Here is a 20,231-nt window from a genome sequence, read left to right on the forward strand (position 1 = left end):
TAAGGCAGCCATAGGCATTATGCGTTTGTGGGTAATTGTCTATTTAGAACGTTTGTAGCTTTTGTATTGCACTTGCGTTTGTAGCGTCACGGTCGTTTGTTGTTTTGTTTAGTTTTGTTATAAGTGTTCGTTTCGTGTTTCACTCGTCTCAAATAAAAGAGATGTATTTTTCATACGCTGCGCCTTGGTCCTCTCTCTCACCGCATGACGATCGTGACACAGAAGTTTACATACACTCAATTAGTATTTGGTAGCTTTGCCTTTAAATTGTTTAACTTTGGTCAAGCGTTTCAGGTAGCCTTCCACAAGCTTCCCACAATAAGTTGGGTGAATTTTGGCCCATTCCTTCTGACAGAGCTGTTGTAACTGAGTCAGGTTTGTAGGCCTCCTTGCTCGCACACGCTTTTTCAGTTCTGCCCACAAATTTCTACAGGACTGAGGTCAGGGCTTTATGATGGCCACTCCAATACATTGACTTTGTTGTCCTTAAGCCATTTTGCCACAACTTTGGAAGTATGCTTGGGGTCATTATCCATTTGGAAGACACATTTGCGACCAAGCTTGAACTTCCTGACTGATGTCTTGAGATGTTGTTTCATAATACCCACATAATTTCACTCCCTCATGATGCCATCTATTTTGTGAAGTGCACCAGCCCCTCCTGCAGCAAAGCACCCCCACAATATGATGCTGCCACTCTCATGTTTCACGGTTGGGATGGTGTTCTTCGGTTTGCAAGCCTCCCCCTTTTTCCTCTTAACATAACGGTGGTCATTAGGCCAAACAGTTCTATTTTTGCAAAATGTACAATCTTTGTCCCCATGTGCAGTTCCAAACCGTAGTCTGGCTTTTTTATGGCGGTTTTGGAGCAGTGACTTCTTCCTTGCAGAACGGCCTTTCAGGTTATGTCGATAATTTCTGTTGCGCCTTCTTCACCACACTGTCGGTGCGATGGAACCCTTTCAGGTCCTCAGTTATGTGCACGCAAAGAAACTTGAAGCTTTTGACCCTATCCACTGCGGCCCCGTCAATGTGGATGGGGGCGTGCTCTCTCTGCTGTCTCCTGAAGTCTACGAACAGCTCCTTAGTTTTGTTGATGTTGAGGGAGGAGTTATTTTCCTGGCACCACTCCGCCAAGGCGCTCACCTCCTTCCTCGTCGTTGCTGGTAATCAGGCCTACCACTGTTGTGTCGTGAGCAAACTAGAGGTCAAATCCTGAGGGGAAATGACTGGGTTTGGGTTGAACCAAAGACAGTAGGAAAACTGGGCCCGCTTGTGCGTGCCGCAGCTAGTAAAACCCAAACGCCCACGCCATCGCACACACATACAATTTAAGCACACACACACGTGCACGTAAGCACGCACGCACACAAACACACACACACAAATACAGTAGCAATAGTGTGGTGGCGGGTCGTCAACAGTTTGTATTTTTCCCGCTAATGTATTATCTCCTAGCGGGGCAAGGGTAAAAAGCTTGCTTACTTGACTTAAGGTGTGGACTAAATTCTCTTAGCTAGGACACGTCTTTACAGTCCACAATCTATACTGCCAGTTTTAGTCCGTTTACCAGTGCAGAGTGGCATATCGCACAAGGAGGGCACAATCAGTGAGCTGTGAAAGGTAGACGCTAACCGCTAGCCCGCTAGGCACTAATGCTATACACTCCTTACTGGAGGTTAGACTCAGTGATGTATAGGGGGAATTAGTCAGGCAGCCACAGCCCCTGTATATACACACTTGCACAAACACACATGTGTGCGTGTGCGTGGGAGTCTGTAAGAGTGTTCGCCCGGGATGGGTTTGGTGGCTTTGGCCTGCCGTTACTGTGCAAGTCTTCACAGGCAAGTGTGTGTTCTGCGTGGGCATGTGAAAGGTGGAGAAGAGAGGGGTATGGCTGGGACAACTCTGACACAATGTACTCTGAAACCCGGGGGAAGGAGAAGAACGTGGCAGGGGGCCTGGGCGCACAGTGTGTGTCTGTGTGTCTTTGTGTGTATATAAGTTGCCATAGACAACAGAGTTTCTCTCAGATCCAAAAGCAGGTGATCAAAAACATTGAAGTGATTTAAGGGAGGAGGGAGCACACGGACAATCTCCGTCAGCCACTGAACAGGGACCTGCCAAACACATCTAGCAGAGCTGATTTCACAATCTCACAAATCACTGGGGTCTGCCTGAGCTAAAATTGTTGAACTGATATATTGGTGAAATGATCTGTCTGTCTGTCTGTCTGTCTGTCTGTCTGTCTGTCTGTCTGTCTGTCTGTCTGTCTGTCTGTCTGTCTGTCTGTCTGTCTGTCTGTCTGTCTGTCTGTCTGTCTGTCTGTCTGTCTCTGTCTCTGTCTCTGTCTCTGTCTCTGTCTCTGTCTCTGTCTCTGTCTGTCTGTCTGTCTGTCTGTCTGTGCGCATGGGTGTGCTGACTGGGAAAATCGATCATGGCTAATGTTCCTTACAATAACAAAAAATTATTGTAAAAGTGGCAGACAGAGTCCACTGGGGAGGAAAGTGCTACACATACTATAGTCCTTTACTTAACTAGGCAAGTCAGTTAAGGAGAAGTGAAATAGTTCTTACTAAATAGCTCACTAAGAGCCTTTGCCACGGAGTGTGTAGGTGCGTTTGTGTTTTTATGTCTGTGTGTATGTCTATGTTCATTTGTATGTGTGTGTGTGTGTGTGTGTGTGTGTGTGTGTGTGTGTGTGTGTGTGAAGGGGGCAAGCTGGCTGGTGGCTGGTGAGAACAAGGCAGGATCTCCAGTAGCCAGCTGCGGAACAGAGGGGTGAGGCGAGCATTGGCCAGTGCCTACATCCTGGCATCTGTCAATGATAAGGGCATGAGGCCTGTGTCAACATGCAGGTGACAGTTCTATTGCTGTTGTTCCCATTTATCAGTGAGGTCCATGGGCATAGACAGATCAGCCAGATCACTAGAAATGGATTTTGGACATTTGAACAAATCCTGAGAACGTTTTTATATGCCATAAATCGGCGCTCACAAAAATAATGTTCAACGATTGCCTAGCACTGGCCGCAAAGTCATGATGCTCGGAGCCAAAGCGCGCTCAGACCATAGCGCATCATTCTTTATTATTTTGTTTTAAGCCTTCCCCAAAGCATAGCCCTAACCTTAACCACTTGGAATGAATGCCTTGAACTTTTTGAGTTGTTTCTGTTTTAACCCTGTAACCATGCAAAGTTAATCATGTAACCACGCTGAATTAATGTGTGAAAAAAGAAGTGTATCCATAATACGTCGAATTCTGAAGGGAAACTATGAGAACTTGTTGCAGCGATGCCCAACACCCTATCTATAACCTAGATCTACAGACGGGTTGGTTGTTTAGCAACAAAACCGACGAGTGCGCAACTATGGGGCAAAACAGACGGGGCCGGCTTAAATTGTTGATATGTAATGTTTATTTTTTCTTTATCAAATCTTTATTCATTTTTGGAGAAAAAAAGAAATGTTTATTGAAAACATAAATACAATTTGCACAATGAGCACTTGTCACTCAAATACGTTGTTACAGTTCTTGGTTAGCTAACTAGCAAATTTGATCCATATTAGCATAGACGTGACATCAGTCAAAACACCTCAAAACAAGACACGGTATCAAGAACAAGATTAAAAAAAACTAGCTGAAACGAGCCAGCTACGATTCACCACATGTCAGCATCTTGTCATTGTTGCTAGATATCTGGCCATCCAGAATCCCAACAACACAACTGTCTTCTGTCCCATTGAAGCGCCCGCATTGTCTTCATGACGTTGTCAGCTATCCCGTCTATCACAGGGGTGACCAGCCCTCTTCCTGAAGAGCTACTGTAGGCAGGCTGGAGATCCTGCTCTGTTCTAACACACCTGGTTCAGCTAATCAAGGCCTTGATGAGTAGCTGATTAGTAAAAGCCGGAGTGTTCGAGCAGGGTTGAAGCAAAAGCCTGCACAGACACAGACACAAGCACACACACACACACCAGAGGAGGCTGGTGGGGTGACCTATAGGAGGACGGGCACATTGTAATGGCTGGAACGGGCAGCACTCCTCCCACCAGCCTCCTCTGATCCGCACATAAGGGGAAGGCCAGTGTACACACAGTAAACCACAGAGGAACCCAAAGCCAAACATGCAGGGGAACTAGGGGGACAGATAAATATTTGTAGACAAACATCCCCGGCTATACAGCAGTTACACTGAGGTCATATGTTTTATACTCCAGCACCAATACACGGTAGCCTACGAGGCAGAAGAAGAACTGTCTGTAGCCTACCTACAACACGAGTCATTCAATTACTTTACACACCACATTGCCATGGGGATATTTGCTGGTTAGGAGCAGAAGCTCGACCAGCGTTTCACAGTGCAACTATGACCTACCATGCGATATTTCAGGCATATTAAAGCCTTGTTCACGTCCACCTGCTGTTTCAACACGGTTTATAACACGGGAACACTTTTTATAACATGGGGTCACTGTGGAGCAGTGCAGAACGACAAGACGGTAGGGTATCTATCAGCGAACGGCCTTGATCTACAGTGCCTCAGTGCCAGCTGCCATGGGCACTGTATAGGTATGCACGTTCACACATACAGTCCAACGGGTGACTCTAAAGCAATGACGCGGGGCTGTCGCTGCCAAGTCAACAGTAAAATGCCACTTGTTCAACACCAGGCCTTTGCGGTGTTTCGTCTTCCCCGGTTGGAATGCTCTCCGATGTCTTTACGGAAAAAGTCAGCTGCTTGCCTTAATACCAGGCCTGACGCATAAATCAGTAGGAGTATTTCCCTTCGCCCAAATACTGTACACATAGAAATTTCTAAGTCATATAAAGTATAGGCTATAGTTCATCATGTAGATTAAATGACACATCCGGTCTGTCTGCCAGTCTGTCTGTCTATAACAGGATTCCTTATTTTGTGGATGTATTATTCGCCCAGCACCTGTATACATTTTGGGATTGACTTTGTTTGAATAATAAATCCTAACAGATGATCTATCAAAGAATGATCTCAATCGTTTAAATTTTGCACCAATCCTGCTGCTGACAGAGTTCACATCCCGTCAGCACTCAAGGAGAGTGTGCGTGTCTGTACGACGCGATGGTGTGTGTGTGTGCGATGCGTGTGTACGCGTGTAGGCCTAAGCGGGTGTGCACGACACGCGCGTGCGATGCATGTGAATGAATGTAAGTGTGCGTGTGTGTGCAAACACTGCAGACTGTGTCGGCAGAAGCCTTGCTGGACCAGGCGAGATTCACGAGGTGTTAGCCTGTAACCCAGCAATGGGACTCTGGGGGCTGAAGCCTGCGCCTCAACCTAACACCCCCTCCCCAACCCCAAACACACAATGTCTGTAACACCAATATAGCCCCCCCCCCCCACCCGTCCTCCTATCCTCATCCTTCAGGCAAAACACACCTTCTAAAATATCCTCCAGCTGTTCTCTCTCGAATGACCAAGTAGCTCCTCCTACAGGGTAGTGGAAAATGCATCTTGCTTTCGTCTACAACGCCTCCGGTTTACTTTTCGGAAGAAATTCTGATCGAGGCATTTCGAAGAGGCCGATAGTCACCCCTAAGTCTAATGTAGCGGAGTCACCCGAAATTGTAGAAATCAGTTCAAGATATACAAAGAGTTCTTTTGGTGCCACATCCATCAAACAGGCAGATTACATTTACACGTACATTGTAGTCACTTAGCAGACGCTCTTATCCAGAGCGATTTACAGTTAGTGCATTCATCTTAAGATAGCTAGGTGGGACAACCACATACAGTGGGGAGAACAAGTATTTGATACACTGCCGATTTTGCAGGTTTTCCTACTTACAAAGCATGTAGAGGTCTGTAATTTTTATCATAGGTAAACTTCAACTGTGAGAGACGGAATCTAAAACAAAAATCCAGAAAATCACATTGTATGATTTTTAAGTAATTAATTTGCATTTTATTGCATGACATAAGTATTTGATCACCTACCAACCAGTAAGAATTCCGGCTCTCACAGACCTGTTAGTTTTTCTTTAAGAAGCCCTCCTGTTCTCCACTCATTACCTGTATTAACTGCACCTGTTTGAACTCGTTACCTGTATAAAAGACACCTGTCCACACGCTCAATCAAACAGACTCCAACCTCTCCACAATGGCCAAGACCAGAGAGCTGTGTAAGGACATCAGGGATAAAATTGTAGACCTGCACAAGGCTGGGACGAGCTACAGGACAATAGGCAAGCAGCTTGGTGAGAAGGCAACAACTGTTGGCGCAATTATTAGAAAATGGAAGAAGTTCAAGATGACGGTCAATCACCCTCGGACTGGGGCTCCATGCAAGATATCACCTCGTGGGGCATCAATGATCATGAGGAAGGTGAGGGATCAGCCCAGAACTACACGGCAGGACCTGGTCAATGACCTGAAGAGAGCTGGGACCACAGTCTCAAAGAAAACCATTAGTAACACACTACGCCGTCATGGATTAAAATCCTGCAGCGCACGCAAGGTCCCCCTGCTCAAGCCAGCGCATGTCCAGGCCCGTCTGAAGTTTGCCAATGACCATCTGGATGATCCAGAGGAGGAATGGGAGAAGGTCATGTGGTCTGATGAGACAAAAATATAACTTTTTGGTCTAAACTCCACTCGCTGTGTTTGGAGGAAGAAGAAGGATGAGTACAACCCCAAGAACCCATCCCAACCGTGAAGCATGGAGGTGGAAACATCATTCTTTGGGGCTGCTTTTCTGCAAAGGGGACAGGACGACTGCACCGTATTGAGGGGAGGATGGATGGGGCCATGTATCGTGAGATCTTGGCCAACAACCTCCTTCCCTCAGTAAGAGCATTGAAGATGGGTCGTGGCTGGGTCTTCCAGCATGACAACGACCCGAAACACACAGCCAGGGCAACTAAGGAGTGGCTCCGTAAGAAGCATCTCAAGGTCCTGGAGTGGTCTAGCCAGTCTCCAGACCTGAACCCAATAGAAAATCTTTGGAGGGACCTGAAATTCCGTATTGCCCAGCGACAGCCCCGAAACCTGAAGGATCTGGAGAAGGTCTGTATGGAGGAGTGGGCCAAAATCCCTGCTGCAGTGTGTGCAAACCTGGTCAAGAACTACAGGAAATGTATGATCTCTGTAATTGCAAACAAAGGTTTCTGTACCAAATATTAAGTTCTGCTTTTCTGATGTATCAAATACTTATGTCATGCAATAAAATGCAAAGGAATTACTTAAAAATCATACAATGTAATTTTCTGGATTTTTGTTTTAGATTCCGTCTCTCACAGTTGAAGTGTACCTATGATAAAAATTACAGACCTCTACATGCTTTGTAAGTAGGAAAACCTGCAAAATCGGCAGTGTATCAAATACTTGTTCTCCCCACTGTATCTCAGTCATAGTAATTCGATTTTTACCTAATAAAGTAGCTATTAGCAAAGTCAGTGCTAGTAGGGGAGAAAAAAGTAAAGTGCGAGTGTTAGTTCACAAAAGGCTATAAAACATATATATATATTTATGACCTTACTTCAAATGGCCAAACCCATCTGTAGGTACAGAATTACTGTACCTACAGAATTACTGTAAGTGCAGAGGTAAACACGAGGCGCCAGTTTAAAACAGGCTAAAAAGCAAACCATTCACCTTTAGTCCCACAGCCATCTCTGGCCAAAATGGCCATTCTAATGCTTTCCATGTCAAAACTGACTCAATGTCTCAACCACAGCTGCCTCCTCCCCTCCCCACTGACTTCACCACCCCTCCTAGATGTGGACAAACAGAGTTTGCTGAAAGCTTTTCTGTACTACGCCGTTGCAGTCATTGTGAGGTATTTCCCTCCCAACATCTGTCCAACAACCCTCAGCTCAGTGTTCCGCTTGGGCGGCATTCTCTTTTTCTACTGTTTCATAATGCGTTCAGATTTAGGCAAGGATTACACTGGGATTAAGAACTTCCATCCATTTCTCCCTCTCTCTCCCATTCACCCAGCTGGAGAGGACAGGAAATTAAAAAGGAGAGCAAATAAAAATTCAAATCACGGAGAGAAAAGTACACATATAACAGGAATGTCGAACGTCTATTTATGAATTGAACCCCAACATGCATTATACTCCTAAACTGTACTGCATGAAATGTTTTGCCACGATGCCACCACCTACAGTATTGGGACACACACTGAAAGACTTAAATTGCAATGAGAGCTAAAACAAACATGCATACAGTGCCTATAGAAAGTCTAAACACCCTTTCAAAATGTTCACCTTTTGTTGCCTTATAGCCTGGATATAAAATGCATTAAAATTGTTATTTTTCCCCCATTGATTTACACATCCTACCCCACAACTTTGAAGTAAAAATGTTTAATATTTTTATTTATCTATAAAAAATATTCTAATTAAATAGCTTGGTTAGATGAGTGTCCACCGCCCTTGTAATAGTGATCCTATATTAGCTCAGGTGCAACCAATCACCTTCAAAATCACACACCAAGTTAATTGGCCTCCACCTGTGTTAAATCGTAGTGATTCACATGATTTCAAGATACATTCAGCAGTTCCTGTAGGTTACTTCTGCTGGGTAGTGAATTGCAAAGCAAACACTCAACCATGAGCACCGAAGAGATTTCAAAAGAACTCCGGGACAAAGTTGTGGAAAGGCACAGATCAGGGGGTGGGTATACAAATATTTCAAAGGCCTTGAATATCCCTTGGAGCACGGTCAAGACGATTATTAACAAGTGGAAGGTGTATGGCACCAACAAGAACCTGCCTAGATCAGGCCGTCCCTCCAAACTGTATGACTGAGCAAGTAGGAGACGAATCAGAGAGGCTACCAAGAGTCAAATGGCAACCTTGAAAGAGCTACAGGCTTTTATGGCCAAGTCTGGTCAAATTGTGCATGTGATAACAATATCCCAAGCACTCCACAAATCTGGCATGTATTGTAGGGTGGCAAGAAGGAAGCCATTACTCAAGAAAGCCCACCTTGAATCCTGTTTGAAGTTTGCAAAAAAAACACTTGGGAGATTCTGTAGCCATGTGGCCAATAGTGTTGTGGAACATTTTGGCCTAAATGCAAAGTGTTATGTTTGGTGCAAACCCAACACCACACCATCCCTACGGTGAAGCGTGGTGGTGGCAGCATCATGTTATGGGGATGTTTCAGTTATATTTCACCTATCGGGATAGAAAGGAATATGAATTGAGAAATGTACAGAAAGGTCCTTGAGGAAAACCTGTTGCCCTCTGCAAGAAAGCTGAAACTAAAACGGATGATCACATTTCAGCATGACAACGACCCGAAGCACACAGCCAAAGCTACATTGAAATGGCTAAGGAATAAAAAGACACATGTCCTGAACAAAAATATAAACGCAACATGCAACAATTTCAAATATTGTTACAGTTCACATCAGGAAATCAGTCAATTGAAATGAATGAATTAGACCCTAATCTATGGATTTCACATGAATAGGCAGAGGTGCAGCCATGGGTGGGCCTGAGAGGGCATAGGCCTAGCCACTTGGGAGCCAGGTCCCGCCTATCAGAATGAATTTTCCCCCGTAAAAGGGCTTTATTACAGATAGAAATACCCCTCAGCAATAAAATCATTTTTTAGTCTCAAATAAATAATGAAACCACTTAAATTTGGTTTAAATAATGCAAAAACTTATTACAGGAATTATAGGACTATTTCTCTCTATACCATTTGTATTTCATATACCTTTTCATATATACCTTTGACTATTGGATGTTCTTATAGGCACGTTAGTATTGCCAGCCTAATCTCGGGAGTTGATAGGCTTGAAGTCATAAACAGCGCTGTGCTTCAAGCATTGCTAAGAGCTGCTGGCAAACGCAGTAAAGTGCTGTTTGAATGAATGCTTACGAGCCTGCTGCTGCCTACCACCGCTCAGTCAGACTGCTCTATCAAATATCAAATCATAGACTTAATTATAATATAATTAACACACAGAAATACGAGCCTTTGTTCATTAATATGGTCAAATCCGGAAACTATCATTTCGAAAACGTTTATTCTTTCAGTGAAATACGTAACCGTTCCGTATTTTATCAAACGGGTGGCAACCCTAAGTCTAAATATTGCTGTTACATTGCACAACCTTCAATGTTATGCCATAATTATGTCAAATTCTGTCAAATGAATTACGGTCTTGTTAGGAAGAAATGGTGTTTGCAATGAGCCCAAACTGCTGCATATACCCTGACTCGGCTTGCACTGAAGGCAAGAGAAGTGACACAATTTCCCTAGTTAATATTGCCTGCTAACATTAATTTATTTTAACTACATATGCAGGTAAAAAAAAAAATACTTGTGTATTGATTTTAAGAAAGGCATTGATGTTTATGGTTAGGTACATTTGTGCAACATTTGTGCTTTTTTCGCGAATGCGCTTTTGTTAGTAGGGATAGGCGTTCCGTCAACGGGACAGTTGTAAATCATGCAGCGCGTTATGTCAAGATCGCAGATTTTAGAGAAACAACAAATGTCGGTATACAGTGGGGAGAACAAGTATTTGATACACTGCCGATTTTGCAGGTTTTCCTACTTACAAAGCATGTAGAGGTCTGTAATTTTTATCATAGGTACACTTCAACTATGAGAGACGGAATCTAAAACAAAAATCCAGAAAATCACATTGTATGATTTTTAAGTAATTAATTAGCATTTTATTGCATGACATAAGTATTTGATACATCAGAAAAGCAGAACTTAATATTTGGTACAGAAACCTTTGTTTGCAATTACAGAGATCATACGTTTCCTGTAGTTCTTGACTAGGTTTGCACACACTGCAGCAGGGATTTTGGCCCACTCCTCCCTACAGATCTTCTCCAGATCCTTCAGGTTTCGGGGCTGTCGCTGGGCAATACGGACTTTCAGCTCCCTCCAAAGATTTTCTATTGGGTTCAGGTCTGGAGACTGGCTAGGCCACTCCAGGACCTTGAGATGCTTCTTACGGAGCCACTCCTTAGTTGCCATGGCTGTGTGCTTCGTGTCGTTGTCATGCTGGAAGACCCAGCCACGACCCATCTTCAATGCTCTTACTGAGGGAAGGAGGTTGTTGGCCAAGATCTCGCGATACATGGCCCCATCCATCCTCCCCTCAATACGGTGCAGTCGTCCTGTCCCCTTTGCAGAAAAGCATCCCCAAAGAATGATGTTTCCACCTCCATGCTTCACGGTTGGGATGGTGTTCTTGGGGTTGTACTCATACTTCTTCTTCCTCCAAACACGGCGAGTGGAGTTAGACCAAAAAGCTCTATTTTTGTCTCATCAGACCACATGACCTTCTCCCATTCCTCCTCTGGATCATCCAGATGGTCATTGGCAAACTTCAGACGGGCCTGGACATGCACTGGCTTAAGCAGGGGGACCTTGCGTGCGCTGCAGGATTTTAATCCATGACGGCGTAGTGTGTTACTAATGGTTTTCTTTGAGACTGTGGTCCCAGCTCTCTTCAGGTCATTGACCAGGTCCTGCCGTGTAGTTCTGGGCTGATCCCTCACCTTCCTCATGATCATTGATGCCCCACGAGGTGAAATATTGCATGGAGCCCCAGACCGAGGGTGATTGACCGTCATCTTGAACTTCTTCCATTTTCTAATAATTGCGCCAACAGTTGTTTCCTTCTCACCAAGCTGCTTGCCTATTGTCCTGTAGCCCATCCCAGCCTTGTGCAGGTCTACAATTTTATCCCTGATGTCCTTACACAGCTCTCTGGTCTTGGCCATTGTGGAGAGGTTGGAATCTGTTTGATTGAGTGTGTGGACAGGTGTCTTTTATACAGGTAACGAGTTCAAACAGGTGCAGTTAATACAGGTAATGAGTGGAGAACAGGAGGGCTTCTTAAAGAAAAACTAACAGGTCTGTGAGAGCCGGAATTCTTACTGGTTGGTAGGTGATCAAATACTTATGTCATGCAATAAAATGCAAAGGAATTACTTAAAAATCATACAATGTAATTTTCTGGATTTTTGTTTTAGATTCCGTCTCTCACAGTTGAAGTGTACCTATGATAAAAATGACAGACCTCTACATGCTTTGTAAGTAGGAAAACCTGCAAAATCGGCAGTGTATCAAATACTTGTTCTCCCCACTGTATATAAGTGTCTAATATTGGATGAAAGCTTAAACTCTTGTTAATATAACTGCACTGTCCAATTTACAGTAGCTATTACTGCGAACACATTGTTCAGTGTATTTTTTCAATAAAAAAAAAGTCCCCTTAAAACTGTGGCGCATGGTGTGTAGATAAGTGGGGGGAAATCCTTATATAAACACATTAAACTCTAAGGTACTGACACAATGTGAAAAAAGTTAAAGGGGGTGTATACTTTTTATTGGCACTATTGGCCAACCTCCTAGACAGGGCATTTAGACTTAGGTATCCATGCACACCACATTATCATATTATTCCACAAAATGTCCCATATTCCAGTGAGTGGGAGTAGGGGGTTCTGAGCCGAGCAGACACACAAGGCCCCCGGCTTAGGGAAACACCATGGAATGTGCCTCTTGGATTTCCTGCATTGGACTGGCGGGAGGCAGGAAATGTTACCGTAAATATCAGGACCCTGACTTTAACGCCACACTGGAAACGCACATCATTTTGGAAAGAGAGAGGGAGAGAGAGAGAGAAGAGAGAGATGGATGGAGGAAAGAAATCTGACAAGGAGCGCGGACATATTTCCACAGTAGGACGAAGGCAGCATAAAAACCCTTTTGGGAATTCTTGGCATCCGATCAGTGGGAGTCGATACATCACCCTGCAGACGGGGCTATAAGTTACCCTGCCTGAGTGAGTGAGATTGAGAAAGGAGAGAGAGAATGTGTGTGCATATAAATATATATATATATGTGTGTGTGTATGTGCATACAGTCCACAGACATACTACATATAGCTATAAGGAGAGAGAAGCAGGCAGCAGAACCTACCAGTGTCCTGTAGTGTGTGGTGGTTAATGACTTCCCCAGGCCTTTAGTATGTTCTGTGGGACGATGGCTTCCGCCCTGTGAGAAATAAACAGGAGATTGTTCAGAGGTGGGGCCAGGAGGTACAGTAAAGTTGGAAGGGGGAAATAGAAGCATATAGAAAACAAACAGTGCCAGGCAGTACAAAGACCATCAGCAACAGCACCAACCACCAACGCTACCCTCCCTCTCTTTAGGTGGTGCTGGGGCTGGACAAGCCTTGCTGGTGAGTTAGCTAGCCGGGGGCCTGGGAACTCAGATCTGGATTCTTTACATGTCTGGGGCTGAATCTGAATACGTAAATCAGCTCTTGTAGACCCCTGGCTTCTGTTATTGTAGACCCCTGGCTTTCACGGCGTCCTTTGCTTTACTCTTAATTGGGCTACACGGGTCTCGGAGAGGAGGAAGGAGAGAAAAAAAGAGCGGAGAAGAAGAAATGGGTACAAAGTGGAAACTGTTCCAAGGTTCACCGGGAGGAAGAAGCTGTTAATGTCATTACAGTCCCATCGGAAGAGAAGCGCCGGAGGAGGGTGTGTGTGCCTATGTATGTGTGTATGAGTGTGTGTGTGTGTGTGTGTGTGTGTGTGTGTGTGTGTGTGTGTGTGTGTGTGTGTGTGTGTGTGTGTGTGTGTGTGTGTGTGTATGTGTGTGGAGAAAAGGGTCAAGATGCCGCTACAAGCCCATAAAATTGGGGGGGATCCCTCCCTCACGGCAAGAGTAGATACAGCTCCCAGAAAGCTGGCCCTGTGGAGATGTGATGGAGGGGGTGGGATGTTAGTGGTAGGGGGGGGTCTCTTCTCGACATGCCTAATTTGTGCCTGATTAGAGAGGGTCGAGGTCGGGAGCTATGTTTGCTCAGAGGACCTCATGGGCTTGTAGACAGAGACTCAGGGGCGGGGGGAGGGGGCTTTTGGGGTGGAGGGTTGTTTGTGTATCTGTGTGTGTGGGTGTGGTTGGTGGTGGTGGGGGTGTAGTTAAGGAATAGGTATCAGACGTTCCGTGGAGAGAGACTCGCTGAGAATAACTCCACTATGTGCTCACGACGAGGCGAGTGAGCAAGCAGTATATGGGAACAGGGTGTGAGAGAAGGCTGGGTCAAATACTTCTACCCCTCTTGTCACAGACAGTATGTGACAAAAACTATCAGGGTATCCATCCCAGCAGTCGTGTTACAACAATTGATGGATGGAGTAGGCCAGGGAGGAAACACAGGGGGGAAAAGCAAAGCAGGACGAAAAGGAGGAAAAGCTGGAGAGCAGACTCAAGGTCGAGGAGTGATTCTATTCTGGTAAAAGAAACAGGTTTCAAAGTCAAGTCTCGGGTGCTTTACCTTCAGAGTGAGACGGCCGGTGCCAACTCCACTATTCTCGCCTCAGCCCTATGAAAGGTTGTCTTTGTCAGAATGAAATTCCACTAATCATTAATAATCCATTTAAAAGCACAGAAATATACCGTGCATTCGGAAAGTATTCACACCCCTTGACTTTTTCCACATTTTTCTACGTTACAGCCTAACTCTAAAATGGATTAAATACATTTCAAAAATCATCTGCAATCAACACACCATACCCCACAATGGAAGTGCAAACATGTTTTTAAAAATGAGCACAGCTGTATTCTGTTTTCATTGATCATTCTTGAGATGTTTCTACAACTTGATTGGAATCCACCTGTGGTAAATTCAATTGATTGGACATGATTTGGAAAGGCGCACACCTGTCTATGTAAGGTCCCACAGTTGACAGTGCATGTCAGAGCAAAAACCAAGCCATGAGGTCAAAGGAATTGTCCGTAGAGCTCCGAGACAGGATTGTGTCGAGGAAAAGGTCTGGGGAGGCATACCAAAACATTTCGGCAGCATTGAATTTCCCCAAGAACACAGTGGCCTCCATCATTCTTAAATGGAAGATGTTTTCCTTTTCCACCCGGCCAAACTGAGCAATCGGAGAAGGGCCTTGGTCAGGGAGGTGACCAAGAACTCGATGGTCACTCTGACAGAGCTCCAGAGTTCCTCTGTGGAGATGGGAGAACCTTCCAGAAGGACAACCATCTCTGCAGCACTCCACCAATCAGGCCTCTATGGTAGAGTGACCAGATGAAAGCCACTCCTCAGTAAAAGGCATATGACAGCCCACTTGGAGTTTGCCAAAAGGCACCTAAAGGACTCTCAGACCATGAGAAACAAGATTATCTGGTCTGATGAAACCAAGATTGAACTCTTTGGCCTGAATGCCAAGCGTCACGTCTGGAGGAAAATATGCACCATCCCTACGGTGAAGGATGGTGGTGGCAGCATCATGCTGTGGGGATGTTTATCAGCGGCAGGGACTGGGAGACTAGCCAGGATCGAGGGAAAGATGAACGGAGCAAAGTACAGGGAGATCCTTGATGAAAACCTGCTCCAGAGAGCTCAGGACCACAGACTGGGGCGAAGGTTCACCTTCCAACAGGACAACAACCCTAAGCACATAGCCAAGACAACCCAGGAGTGGCTTTGGGACACGTCTCTGAATGTCCTTGAGTGGCCCAGCAAGAGCCCGGATTTGAACACGAACGAACATCTCTGGAGATGAAAATAGCTGTGCAGTGACAGTCCCCATCCAACCTGACAGAGCTTGAGAGGATCTGCAGAGAAGAATTTGAGAAACTCCACAAATACAGTTGTGCCAAGCTCGTAGCGTCATACCCAAGTATTCCCGAGGCTGTATTTGCTGCTAAAGGTGCTTCAACAAAGTACTGAGTAAAGGGTCTGAATACTTATGTCATTATGGAGTATTGTGTGTAGCTTGATAAGGGGAAAAAACGATTAGATCCATTTAAGAATAAGGCTGTAACGTGACAACGTGGAAAAGTCAAGGGGTCTGAATACTTTCCAAATGCACTGTACATAGAAGTAGGCCTAGGCTACCTGGCCTGTGCGCAAATGTAGGCCTATAAATGTGCCATTTGGGAATCTGATAGTATTTCTGATTGTCTTAACTCACTACCACTGTGGAGCTTCTCAAAGCAATTTTCTCTTCACCTCAAACAGCAAGTAAATTAAGTCTGTTTTTACATCCATTGAGAATGACAATAGTTCCTCAACATAGCCTATTTTAAAGAAATCTCTCCAGCTCTCTTTCGATAACCACCACTCAGCCTGAAAGGGGGAAAAAATGTAATGTTCTGATCCAGTGGAATTGTCATAAAATAGGTCTACCTGATTACTTCTTATCTCTTGCGCGAATAGCCTACAGCTATGTCTGCCCGGAGCTCACTTGTGCAGGAAACTCAGAGGGCCCAGAATATTTTATACAATGTTGCAAGTTTGCTAGAGAGAGCTTCAGGCCTGACCCATACAATGTTTCAAGTTCCTTGAAGACAGGCCATGTGTAGACAATGTGATTTATAGGATATTTATTTTTATCAGGATTTTTTTCTACCTGCAGGCTGAAATGTTTTTATTTGTTGGCTTTATGTAGGCTATTTTTACATAGTTGGCAATGGCAACAGAGGTTACTTTTAGAATTCTGATTAACCATATGATAATGATTTGGAGATACGAAGACTTTGTTATAAATGAAAGGAAACTGTTCCACGAAAAAAGTACATATGAAAATCATAACTGCCACACAGATCGATAGAAATGGAAAGATAAATTGGCACTCCAAATGGAAAAGGTTGCCGACCCTTGGTGTAACCTATTACCTACCAGCAACTTCAGGAGGGTAACAGCAAAAATCTGCAAAGGCCAACAGCAGCGGGAAGAAGTGGGTCAGGAACAGTTTTTTTTCTTCTTCTGGTTAGGCTATCTCTGGTTCCCTCTTGAGTAATTTGTGTGTCTTAATTATTTGATTACATTGTGCTTAAAGCGTCAGACAAGCTCAGTAGCTTTATTAAAACACGTAGGGAATGCCTATATAGGGAAAAATACACGTTTTAACATTTTGACCAATTGATTGGTCGAAAGAACAGATGACTCTAGGTCGACCAGTATTTTTGCTGTTGTTGAGGGCAGCCCTAAATCTATCTGACTTAAGACAAGCCTAGGGGATCGAGGTCAAGCCCTGCCTACCAACAGCCCTTCATAATCGTCATACTCCACATTTACTATGGGAAGCTGTTAAACGCTCCATATAAAAACAGTCTACTCCTTTCAAAGTGATCTGTGACTGGTCCTCTCAATCAATTTCATTGGTCATGACACGATCTAACACAAAGCAGACCTTCAAAAAAAGTCAGCCCTGATAGATAGTCCGTCCGCAACTTCCTCTTGAATCTGAGAACCTTTTAATCAAATCAAAATAAAAAGGGCCCCTCCCTGCTAGTGTGAATGAGATAGCAACAGTAGCTCCGCAGCCTTTCCGAGCAGCTCGCTCGGCACGCAGAACAATCAATCCCAAGTGCAAGTCAAGCTGCATTTTAACATGTGCATGGCTCCAGGGTGTAGGTTACGAGATTCCTGGTTAGAAGGCGACTACACTTTTTGTGGGGATGCGTTTTCCCCTCGCTACTGACTAAGGAAGGTGTTGGGTTGTGTGAAAAATCACACCCCAGCCAAGATAAGCACACCAGAGAAACTCTTCTACAGTGATTCAAGGCAGATCACATGAGGATAAGGTATAAAGTGTGTCTGTTTCAACTGAAAACATCTTGGGGGCTAGATTCAGTGGGCCCCAAGTTTTCCCCACCTGAAAGGGCCCCTTCTCTAGTGGCCAGAGAAGGGCTTTGATGTTGTAGGGCTAATTCACTGCCATGTCACAGGTTCAGTGACTGAAACATGGCAAGACTTATTAAGATATCCAGCAGTGGGGTTACTGTAAGTCGCCTATGCAGCGATGACCCAGTTACGGCTATTGAGTACTTTTGCAATTGCGGTAATCAGACATCAAGGGTCGCGGAGAAATTTCAATCATTTTACTTTCAAGTGGCTACCTTTTTCCTGATTTCATAGGTGAAGTAAACCAGCAAAGATGAAAAATGTAATAAGCTGCATTTCTCTCTTGACTAGCCAGCACATGGGTCCGGGGAGCTTGTATTGTTTCATTAGATATGCACTTTGAATCTCAAGCATCCTTCGTCTTCCATATGAAACCAGAGGGTCTGTATCATCATGGGAGCTTTGGCAATTGGCGGCTACTCTCTGGGATCAGACTCAGCTAGGGAGCACCGATGGATGGCGTGCGCATCCCTGATAGAGCCTGTGCCGTTGGCTTTGGAGTGTTGCCATGGTTACTGGACTGATTATGTGGCGCCCCATGATGTTGAACTCTGACCTCCATAACCACCTAAAAACAAACACACTAACCTTTGAATATCTTTATAATCACGCGAGACAATGAAGAAGACAAAACTGCAGAAAAAATCCCAGTCAGGCAGAGAGTAGGTTAGGTTATGAATGGGAAATTTTATCAGGAAACAATGGCAATGCTCAATTTTCATACCAGCAGCCTGAGGGTCGAATGGCTTTTCAAGAGTAGGCAGGGGAGCGATGGCGGGAAAGCATCCATTGTCAATAAGAGACACAGAGGGGTTCTGTACATTGATGAAACTCTAGTCACTGCCCTTCCCACACATGGTCTCTGTTTTTGTGTTTGTGTGTTTGTGTGTGCAAAATCAGGGGGTTGAAAGGGGACCCATGCCAGGGCATGGAATGGACACCCGGGTTGAGTCCGTAGGGCAGGGCAGTGCCAATCGCCTACATGTTCAGTGCTTGTTCTACACTGTGCCACTGGTATCGCACATCCTGGCACCACAGCAGAGTTGCTCATGCATGATGGTGTGAGAGACAGGCACGCACACATGCAAGCACCTATTGTGGCATTTGTACATCTGGCTTCGATAGAGATTCAGGTTATTATTGTACATACAGTGCCTTCATTAAGTATTCCTTTACATAAGTATTCACACTCCTTTGCTATGACACTCCAAATTAAAAGAAACACACCTGTCTATAGTTGGTCCCATAGTTGACAGCGCATGTCAGAGCAGAAACTATAGCATGAAGCCCATGGAACTGTCCGTAGATCTCCGAGATAGAATTGTGAGGAGGCATATATCTGGGGAAGGGTAGAAAACAATTTCTAGTGTTGAAAGTTTCCAAGAGCACAGTGGTCGCCATGGAAAAATGGAAAAAATATGGAACTACCCAGACTCTGCCTAGAGCTGGCCGTCCAACCAAACTAAGCAACCGGAAAAGATTACCTTGGTCACGGAGGTGACCAAGAATCCAATGACCACTCTGACAGAACTACAGAGTTCCTTGGCTGATATGGTAGAACCTGCCAGAAGGATCGTAGTCTCTCTACCTCCTGAGAAAAAGGCAAATGATAGCACGTCTGGAGTTTGCAAAAAAAGCATATGAAAGACTCTGAGAGCATAAGGCAAAAGATTCTGTGGTCTGATGAGGCAAAAATGTAACACTTGGTCTGAATGCAAAGACCTATATCTGGAGAAAACCAGGCACAGCTCATCACCCGTCTAACACCACCTCTATGGTGAAGCATGCGGGTGGCAGCATCATGTTATGGGAATGCTTTTCAGAAGCAGGGACTGGTAGACTGGTAAAGATAGAGGGAACAATGAATGGAGCCAAATACAGGCAAATCCTTGATGAGAACTTGCTTCACGGCGCAAACGACCTTAGACTGGGGCGAAGATTTACGTTCCAGTAGGACAATGACCCCAAGCATACAGCCAAAGCAAAGCTGGAATGGCTTCAGAAAAATAATGTGAAAGTACTTGAGTCGCCCAGCCAAAGCCAAGACTTGAATCCCATTCAAAATCTGTGGAAAGACTGGAAGACTGCTGTTCAACTCCGCTCCCTATCTAACTTAACAGAACTTGAGAAAATCTGCAAGGAAGCAAAGCTGATACAGACATACCCAAGACGACTCAAAGCTGTAATCGCCACCAAAGGTGCTCCTACAAAGTATTGACTCAGGGGTGTGAAAACTTATGTAAATGAGATATTTCTGTATTTAATTTTCAATAAATGTGCAAAGAAAATCGAAAAACACGTTTTTACTTTGTCATTATGGGATATTGTGTGTGTGTGTGTAGATGAGTGAGAGAAAAACTCTATTTATTCAATTTTGTAATTTTGTGCTGTAACACAACAAAGTGTGGAATAAGTCAAGGGATATAAGTACTTTCTGAAGTACTTTCTGAAGTACTTTTTTACAACCAATTCTAGCAGTTGTCTGATCTTATACATGTCTTAAATGGCATTGTTTCAAAAATAACACGATAACCATGCCCGCAATAT

General features: G+C 44.5%; 1 protein-coding gene across 2 annotated transcripts in view; it reads right to left on the reverse strand.

The window, feature by feature from the left end:
• Positions 1-20,231, reverse strand: part of LOC139581016 (thyroid hormone receptor alpha-like) — a 187,319-nt gene that overhangs the window by 97,486 nt on the left and 69,602 nt on the right. For both annotated transcript variants that reach the window (XM_071410314.1, XM_071410312.1), the window contains exon 2: positions 12,950-13,024. The gene's annotated coding sequence lies outside the window, so the exon portion shown is untranslated. The remainder of the gene's footprint in view (positions 1-12,949; positions 13,025-20,231) is intronic.

Source organism: Salvelinus alpinus, chromosome 7, assembly GCF_045679555.1.
Source record: "Salvelinus alpinus chromosome 7, SLU_Salpinus.1, whole genome shotgun sequence".
Classification (NCBI taxonomy): domain Eukaryota; kingdom Metazoa; phylum Chordata; class Actinopteri; order Salmoniformes; family Salmonidae; genus Salvelinus; species Salvelinus alpinus.